The sequence below is a fragment of the Anser brachyrhynchus genome, assembly GCF_964034855.1.
Source record: "Anser brachyrhynchus genome assembly, chromosome: 27".
Classification (NCBI taxonomy): Eukaryota; Metazoa; Chordata; class Aves; order Anseriformes; family Anatidae; genus Anser; species Anser brachyrhynchus.
The window spans coordinates 6,646,704-6,655,981 of NC_137720.1; the positions used below are offsets into that span (position 1 = coordinate 6,646,704).

Consider the following 9,278-nt stretch of genomic DNA (forward strand, 5'->3'; position numbering starts at 1 on the left):
CAACAGCCTCCCCACCACCGCTGCTTCACCCTTAAATCTGCCTACTTGGTCTCTCTATCCCCACTGCTGCAGGACAGTTTCTGTCCCTACAATCCTTGGGGAACAAGCTCTGGGTGGCCGTGCTACCACCTCTAACCACCCTCATACCTGCTGCCAGCCAAACCAACCCCTCCAGGTGAAGATCCCCAGGGTCTCTGTATTCCAAACCGAGCTGCAAAAGGGCTTGGGGGATGTTGACTTTTGCTGCACCTGGATTTTTTTTTCTTCCGCACAGTGAAGCTCGGGGAGGATGACAGGACCCAAGGAGCCTTTGGGGCTGGATCCTGGCACTGGGCACCTTACCTGCTGCTGAAAAAAGGTTGCACGGGGAGGGGGAGGGAAGGGAGAACAGCCTGAACTCATCAAGGCATTCACAGCCTGGCTTCCCTCCTCTCTGATTTTGTTTAAATTAAGCCATCTGCCCACATTAAATGGTAAATTATCTCAGCTGCTGCCTGTCTCCCTGTGGGGAAAGCGGCCGGAGGAGGAGGGGAGAAAAGGGGGGTAAAGGCTGCAGAGCTGCCCCCCAGCTGGGACCTGGGGTGTGCGATGCTCTCGTGGAGGTTTGTGCCACCTCCCCTTCCACGTGCCGGAGGTCAGCCCCCGGCAACCTGGAGCCGGTCACCTTGGTGTGGTCACAGCCCTGCTCCGCTGTCCTTGGCAGAGAGGTGGGAATTGGTCCTTAATCCAGCTGATGGAGGAGAGCGAGTTGCAGCGCGACCGCCCTCAGCTCACGTCCTTGGGAGTCCTTCTCTGGGTGGCAGCACAGCGCCTGCCTGAGCGGCGAGCTGAGAGCCCTCGCCGTGAATCTTCGGCTCAGAGCGGTGGAGGCAGCCGGTGTACCGGGACGGAGGCAGCAGGGCTGCCAAGGGGAATGACCAAGACAGGACCTGGTTTTGGTCAGCTTGTATGCTCGGTGTTTTGCAAGCGGCGCTCGCAAAGGGATGGCTTTTCACCGTGTTGTTGAGCTGGGCAAGACCCTTCTGGTGCTCTGGGGGTGTCTGCAGAGATGAAGCCCCCCTGGGTGCTGAGGTGCTGGGTGGGCTCCACCTCCCCTTGGGCAGCTTGGAGCTAGTCTCACACCCTGCAGTGGGGTCGCAGTGATGGATATGGCTTTAAACCAGTCCCCTCTGCTCCTGCCCGTGCTGGGTGGTGGCAGTGTCACCTCCCAGCAACGTGCACATCTGCCGCCTCCCCACAATGCGGTGCACGGTGCTGCGTCAGCACCCCAAAAGGAGCCATCCTCTCCATGCAGCTGGTTCGGTGCAGAAAAGACGTAGGTTTTCATGCCAGCTCCTCGCTGAGCCCCAGCTCTCGTCGTCGCTGTACTGTGGTGTGCAGTCTGTCTCTGAGCAGGTCCCCATGGTGGTGCTGGGGACACGTGGGTGGCCGGGCACAGCTCGCCACGAGCCACCCTCTGCCCCCAGCACCCTGCAGGGGCCCTTTGCAGGAGGAGGGGAGCATTTGAAGAGGAGGGCTGGGTGTGGGAGACCACCAGTGCTGGGGAAAGGATTGGGGTGACAGAAGTGGGCAAGAAGGAAAATAATGTGAGGTAGAGGGGACACTGAGGGCTCTGAACTGCCCTGTTTTACAGCCTACATATTTGGGTTTCCCTCAGGAGCCAGAGAAGGGATGCAGTGGGGTGCTGCTACTTCAGGGAAAGACCTCCCTGCTCTGCAGTGCCCCAGCTGAGGCTGCGTCTCCAGCACTGCTCTATGGGTTGTTCCTGCAGAGTTTCTGTGTCCTGCAGAGCTTCTCCATCCCGCCATGCCCCAAATGCTGCTGTTAGGCAGCAGCAACCTCTGGTTCCTCTGAAGTGTAAAGGGTGACAGCGTCATGCACAATGTTCTGCTGTCCCTCACTTAAAACTGAGTGAGCAGTGAAGGAGACCATTTTCTCCCTCTGTCATTCCATCACTCGGCCTCCTGCAGCAACGCTGTTGAAGTGCAGCCGGAGCCAGGACGAGGCAGCGCAGGTCTGCTCTGTGCTGCGTGCCCAGGTCTGCCTTGCAGAAGCTCGGGGTGTCCTGGACCTGCACCAAGAGCATCCGCAAGCAATTCTGTCACAGAAGCTCTTGGCAGGCGGCTGCAGCCGTCCTGGCTGCTCCGTGGGCATGGCCCGGGGATGTCCCAGCCCCAGCAGCAGCACTGGGGCTGCCTGGCTCTCAGCAGTGGGGAGGCAGAGCAGTTAGGTCTGGCATGCAGGTCGCGGCACAAGACTTTTCTCACTTGGTGTAATGAGTGGTGAAGCCGTAGGGTCTCCTCTCCTCATCTCAGTGGTCTCCTGGGGTCAGGCTCCCCCTCCAAGAGGCGTTTCAGGGCATCTCAGCCCATTCGTACTCGTTCTCACCAGGCGTGCTGGGTTGTGTGTAGTATGTGGGTGCTGCTGAGCTCCTAAGAGAGAAGGATCCTGGATCTGTCCTGTGCTGAAATGTGGATGCAACAGTTTGTGAAGCATCTCCAAGGCTGAAGGCACAAGAGGGCTTTCAAAGGACCTGTGGTAAGAAGTGAGCTGTGCAGTTTCCCCTGTTCACAGCTCCTATGTCCCACCTCCCGGCCATTATTTTTGATTTTTTTATTTTTTTCAGCAAGCAGACAAATATTTGCAGCAGCTCAAGTCTGCCTTTGACTGAGGTGTGAGAAACAACTGCAGTGCCAAACTCCTGAATGTGTAGCAGGCACCCAGGGAGGAACAGCGTGCACCAACTCACGCAGTGTAGCTTGCCATGAATGCACCGAGAGTGTCGGCAGCGGTTATTGCGTCTCGGCAGAGTGACGGTAACCTGATTACTGGCAGCCTCTACCCTGGGGTCACTAAACACCGGGGAAAAGCAACTAGAGTCTCATAAAGCTTTCTGGAGAGATTTGGATCAAAACCTAAGCTCTGAGTGTCCTTGGGCTGCGAGGTGTCTGTTCCCATGTCCATGCTCCTCCACCTGCCTTGTGGGATGGTTTGGAGGAGTCTGCGTGGGAAGTCCAGGCTGAACCCTGATGGTTAAATCTCACTGGTGAAATGCGGGCTTCAGAATGGGGCTGCTCACCCAGGATGGTGCAGATGTGGGTTAAATCCTGCTTCAGGCTCCGGGAATTTGATTCCATCCCTGCTTTGCTACCCGCTCTTGTCTGCATTTCCCATAGGGAGCCTGGGCAGCCTGCGCCTTGCAGACTGGAGGCACCTGGAAGTGCCTGAGCAGCGGGGGAGCTGCTGGAAGGAGGCAAATGGCAGGCTCCGTGTGAGGAAATCTGGGAGGGAAGACAGCAATGGAGAGCCACTGAGAGAGAACGGAGGAGGAACATTTCTCCCTTTTCTGCTGGAAGCCACCAGGCAATCCCGCTGCTTCCACTAAACCCACCCAAAGGAGTCAGGCAAAAATCTGAGAAATGCACAAACTGAAACAGCCGGGGTGAGGGGAGGGAGGGGTAGAGCTCAGTGCTGGAGTTAATGGCCTGTGAACAGGACTGATGGCATGGGCCATGGGCAGAGCCTGAAGGGCAAATCACACCTGCAGGGAAGACGAACGAGCGTTTGCCCGCGGCGAACAAGGGCAGCTTCTCAAGGGCACCAGCAGGAGGATGGGGCAGGGGACTGCCACGGGGCTGAAAGGGTTAAACAAATAGTTTCTTGGCTTTTTCACTCATTTGTATGCCTCTCCTGGCAGCGTTTAGGTGTAATAAATCCACATGTGTGTGCGTGCACACCCAGTGCCCTTCCCCTGAGGGCCGCCTCAGAAAATAACCTCTTCCAGCTGCGGGGCCGGGTGATTACCCGCAGGTGTCCGGCGGGGAACTGAGAGCGGAGCAGAGGCACGGCTCGGGCCGGGTGGGAAGAGCCCGCGGTGGGGCTGGGGCAGGGCCGGGGGGGGTTTGCTTTCGGGCACGGGCTGAAGGCTGGCCCCAGCCCCAGGGCTGCCAGCAGGTCTCGCGCTGAGCGGTTGGGTTTCCTCTCCCCCGAGATCAGAGAGGGGCCGAAAGCCCCGTGCGTGCCTGGGCAGGGCTGCAGAGGGGTTTTTCGCCCTGGTTGCTCTGGGCTGGACCAGACCCGGGTGCTGTTCTCCCTCAGCTCTTTTTCGGGCTGGCTTTTGTCTGCGCTCTGCCAGGCTCCTCGTCGCCCAGACAGGAGAGATGAAAATGAGCTCTCATCCTCTGCGGAGGAGAAGATCAGGGAGAGAGACGGAGGAAAAGTGAGGGAAATTAAGCAGAAATAGCTTCAGGGGTCATTTAAAAATATCCCCACGACTCCCTTAAATATATATTTAGCAAGAATTCATAGTCCATGGCTGAGGGAGCTCCAGGCACCAAATGTACAGAACGGTTTTTGATGAAGACCCATGGGATCCAGTGAGGGTTGGAGGGACGGGGGCTGCTGGGGTGGAGGAGGGGGAGACGCGGGGCAGGGGCGGCGAGGTGGCTCCCAGCCAGCTCCCCGTGCCCGTCAACTGCCTCGATGCAGCACGCAGCCGCGTGCTGGTCCTCTGGGGCTTCCGAAACAAGGTCACCTTCCTTCAAGGTCCGTCAGCAGGTCAAATCCGGGGCACCTGCTGTGCAACCACCCAGTCCATCGCGGTTTTCCTCCCCCAGGAGTAGCTCTGTCTGGGTGAGAGCTGCCCGTCTTCGCTCCTGGGGCCACAGCGGCTGGGAACGGCCACAGAGGCACAGGGCTGAGCCCGGCCCTTCTGGAAGGGAACCGCTGGAGCTGCTGGTGGACCAGGAGGGGTGGACATGCACGGGATTGAAATGGTCCTGAAATGCCTTCGAGGAGAGAGACAAGTGCTCAGCATGGTTCGCCCAGGAGGACGGTATGAAGCCGCTGCAGGGCTGATGCGTGGCGGGTGAGGCGCTGGGACAGCCGGGAGCAGCACAAGGTGCTTGGCTTCAGCTCGCCCGCTGGCTCTGAGATCCCAAAGTGTTTGTCAGCCCCCAGTGCTTCAGGAGTAGGAAGGCCCCCTTGTTCCTAGGAGCATCTTGGGCTGAAGGAAGGTTAAAATCCCAGGGCTGCGTGATCTGCCAGAGCCCATGAATTATTCACTGCTCCTCCAAGTTGCAGAGGATCCCGTTACGCTGTGCAAAAGGGTCTCCTTGAGCAGCAAAGCCTTGCCCACAGCTGCCAGCTTGGAAACCCAAGGGCTGGAGGGAACTCAGCTCACACCTTCCTTCCCCAGGGCCAGCACTGCTCCAATAGCACAGTCAGGCAGGCTTTTGACTTCGGGGCTCTGCCTGAAGGTTGGTGGGTGTCTCCTTACAGCCCTGCTTTATGGATTGTCTCCTGCCTGAGTTCCCACCCTATTCAGATTGTAACTGCTCCGTGATGACAAATGGGGCTGCCAGCCTCTGATTTATTTTAATTGCCATCTTCCCTTCCCGCTAGCAGTGTAGAGGCACAACAAACCTGTGCTGGAGTGCCTGAACTGGGAGGTGCTGGAGGCATTTTGGTGATTTTGGGGGAACTATCTCGGTTGGAGAATCCTCTTTCCCCACCTGTCTAGCACAGGAAAAGCCCTCTCTGAAAACCCACAGCATGGGAAAACTGAGGCACAGGAGGTGCTTAGGAGGAGGTGGGAACCAGTGCCTGGGTGACAGCGAAGAGAAACCAGCGTCAGGCTGCCCATGCGTAGCAAGGGCTGGGGAAGGAGGATAAATGGGAACAAAGTCTGCGTTTTGTGGTCAGCACGTGTCCTCAGACTGGAGGGCTCCCTGGCACCTTCTGGCCTCCTTGCCTGCCGAAGGGGTGATGCCTTTCAGCACAACCCCATTTTTGCTTGGGAAGGCGTCAGAGGGAGGAACATTTTGTGAAGATTTGGTGTTTTCAGCTGTAGGCCTGCAGGCAGAGGTGCCCTGACAGGACAGGCTGTGCTAGAGGAGAGGACCTGCTGCTCGGCACGCTGCTCTCCGCTCCCACCCGTGGAGCATGACGCGGGGAAGATATGACACAGGGCACCCCGGAGGCTGTAGAGATGGGTGACTTTTCCATGTGTGTGGCAGTGTTTGGCACCATGGAGAATGAGGTAAGGATGCTTACAAGGGTGGAGGAGAGGCGCGAGGTGCCTGGGTGCAGGCTGGCTCACGGGGCCATCTCCACGGTCCCCCCCTGCAGGTGCTGGGCTCTGCAAGCTGCTGCTCAGCTCATCCCTTCCCAGCTGCTTGTGCAGAGGGTTGAGAACTACCTTCTGCCACAGGCTGTGTCCGTGCTTTCCACCCCACTGGGACAGCAGGGAAAGGCCACGGGTCCCAGCAGCTTGGAGCAGGGCTGGCTTTCCACAGCATCCCTTCGCACCGCTTCTCCTTCCACAGCAAGCCACTCATCCTGCAAGCACGTCGCACTTGGCGGTGACATTACAGCTCGCAGCAGGGGCGGGGGCCTCCCCCGTATGTCCCCTGTCCAAGAGGAGCCCTCCCCTGCCCAAATTCCCCGAAGGCGCCTAACAGCCCTGGCTGAGACCAAGCCAGATCTCTGGTGTTCGGGGCGTTTTGGGGCCCCGTGGTGATGTGAAGTCCTCCTCGTCTGGAGCTGCCCCCTGTTTGCTGTCTGCCCAGCAGAGCACAGCTCGTGCAAGGCTGCTGCGGTGCTGGCTCCTTGTGTCACGGTGTGGCAGCGTGTCACCCTGCAGTGACACGGCAATGGCTGGAGCGCAGGATCCAGTGCTTAAAGATGCCAGGAGAGGGGTGAGTCCCGTCTCTTGGTGTGAGCGCAGGTGCATCGAGTTCTTCTGGGACGGGTACCCGACATCTGGTGCCCATCCCATATGGGCATCGCTGTCCGGAGGGGGGGTTGTCTGCAACGTGTCCCTGAGGAGGGCAGCTGGGGACAGGGAAGGGCAGGAGGCCAAGAGCGCAGAGGAGCCCCGGCTGCTCGAGACTTTGTAATGCTGAACGCCTGGGACAGGCGTCCTCTGGGCACTGGGCTTCAGCGCGGGATGCGGCCCTGGCTCCCCGATGCCGCCTGAATCCTCTCTCTACTTTGGGGTTTATTCTTCCCTTTCCATTAATCTCCGATTATTAGGCGGAAAGCGAACAATTACTGTGCTAATGGCTCCATAAATTCCTTCATTACTTATTAAACCCGTGCATTTCCCCGCGCAGCGGAGGAAAAGCAATGAAACGGGGTGGGGAAGGGACGGGGAAGGGATGCGGCCGATTCCTGGGCTGCCGCCGCCCTCTGCCGGCCGCGGGGCTGGGCTGGGGGGCAGCGGGGTGCCCGGGGATGCTCGAAGATGCTGCCAGGTCTGGGGCACGGAGGGGGCACCTTGCCTGGGGAGCTGCTGCAAAAGCCGTCCTCAGAGGCCGCGAGGTGGTGCCGAGCGGGGCTGAAGCACGGGGCAGAGAGTTCGGCTTTAGCTGGGCGGTTATCGAGTGCTCCTGGTTGATTTTGGAGCAGAGCTGCAGAGGGAGGAAAATCAGGCAATGCGGGACCAGTCCCCACCGAGCACACCAGCACAAACCAGGAGCAAAGCCCAGGCCAATTCCTCAGGGCCGAGATGTTCCCAGGGACTGTCACGGCTCGGCGCAACAGGAGAAGCGAGCCAAGAGCTGGGGCAGGTTGAGGAGTCCTGAACTCACCCCCATCTTCACGCTGGCTCCTCAGGAGGCTGCAGGCAAACCCCAGGCACCTCCTTTTCAGCTGCAGGAAGGAGCCCGCTCCCTCCTGGCTTTCCTCGAGGTGCTGGGAGCTGCCTCGCAGTTTGCTGCCAAACCTCGCTACGATCCTGCAGGGTGGACGTTCTCCAGCTTTTTTTCTGCTGGCGGAGGCAGAGATCATGGCGAGAACTGCAGTGACTGTGCGGGGGAAGCTTTTGCCTCCCTTTTGTGGTGCTGAGGGTCAGGGTGCAACCCATCTCGCTCCTGCGCTGGCAGCCTGGCTCCTGGGAGGGCTCTTGTAGCCTCACCTAAGTGAAGCTAATGTATTTTGACATCTCTAATGGCCAGCTGGGATGCAAGTGCATCTCTAGGAAGAAAGGCAGCTTGTCTGAATGCAAAACTGCCAACAAGCCGTCACCTCCCCAGCTGAGATGCTCGCAAGTCTTCAGCCCCCGTCAATCAGGCTGTGGGGCTCAGCGTCCTGACGGGAGCCCTCTTTGCCTCTCCTCCATCAGGCTCGCTGGCTCCTCTGCCATCTCCATCCAGGCTTTAGGAAGAAGCCACACGCTTAAACTGTAGAGAAAGGTTTCTGCAGAAAACAGCAAGTTTCTCTGGTTCTGCAACACGCAAGTATCCTCCAGGATGAGCCCAGCTCGACAGAGGGACCTCGATGCCCAGCTCCCACTGACACCAAATGTAATTAGATGTCTCTATCTAGGCCAGGGGCTCAAGGGCCATCTGGCTCCTTAATTATTCATACACATAAATAAACACAGACAGAGTGCTTGTTATCTAGCCCGGGCCTGGGGAGCGATTCCTGCTTACGCAGGACCATTTCTTGGGTCTGACAAAGCGTGCTTTTCTCCAGAGCTCATTTTGGGTGCTGCGTTGCCTTTCCCCGCTGCCAAAACCCTCTCCCAAATGCACCAGTGCTGCCAAACTGCACGTTAGACAGATCTGCATCTGCTGCCGGCTGATGCAGAGGTGGAGAAACTCTGGAGGAGATGTCTCTGCTTGGAAGGAGCAGGTTTGGAGGACAGAAATCAGATGAAATGCCTGTCAGGAGAGCCTGTCCCTTCAGCGATGTGGCCCAGTGCTCCTCCAAGGTGTCTCTCAAACTGTGACTCATCAGCTGCGGAATTTTAATTTGGGTTTTGCTTGCAACCTGAGGCACCACAAGGAAACAGTTAGAACCTCGGCAGATAGAAGTCTCTATTGCTAGTTGTTTAAAGTGATGCATTTCCTCTCAAGCCTGTGGAGCTGTGCCAGGTTTTACCAGATGTAGCCTCAAAGGTGCAGCGGAAATATGGCAATATAAGATTTTCCCCATATTTTTTATCGTGACTGGCCGAGGAGTGCTTCCTCTGCTCTGACAGACGCCATGGGATGCGCGGGAGAGGTACTGGCAGGGAGGGTACCTGCGTGGAACATGGCTGTGTCTGTTCCAAAACAAGGTGATGCTCCTTTCTCTTTCAAACTGGGATATTCTGTTCCCCAAAGCATGCTGTGCCAGGCAAGGTCTCTTTCCTGAGGCAATCCCACCCCAGGCTCCAGAATCCTTTCCAGCAACACTGGCCTTGGAAGCGAGGCATTTCTGTAAAATGGTAACACCCCGACAGAACAGTGATTTTCCTATTGGAAAAAGCGGCCGTGTTTTATCCTCCTCAT

General features: G+C 57.9%; 1 long non-coding RNA gene across 2 annotated transcripts; it reads left to right on the plus strand.

Annotated features, from left to right (window-relative positions):
- The first annotated feature begins 487 nt into the window (after positions 1–487).
- Positions 488–4,000, plus strand: LOC308183367. Of its 2 annotated transcripts, XR_013942415.1 has the most exons (4): positions 490–707; positions 2,392–2,538; positions 2,627–2,816; positions 3,177–4,000. It is a non-coding gene; the product is annotated as an uncharacterized lncRNA (long non-coding RNA). The 2 variants fall into 2 exon arrangements; XR_013942414.1 differs by having other exon boundaries at positions 488–707; positions 2,627–4,000.
- Positions 4,001–9,278: the final 5,278 nt, after the last annotated feature.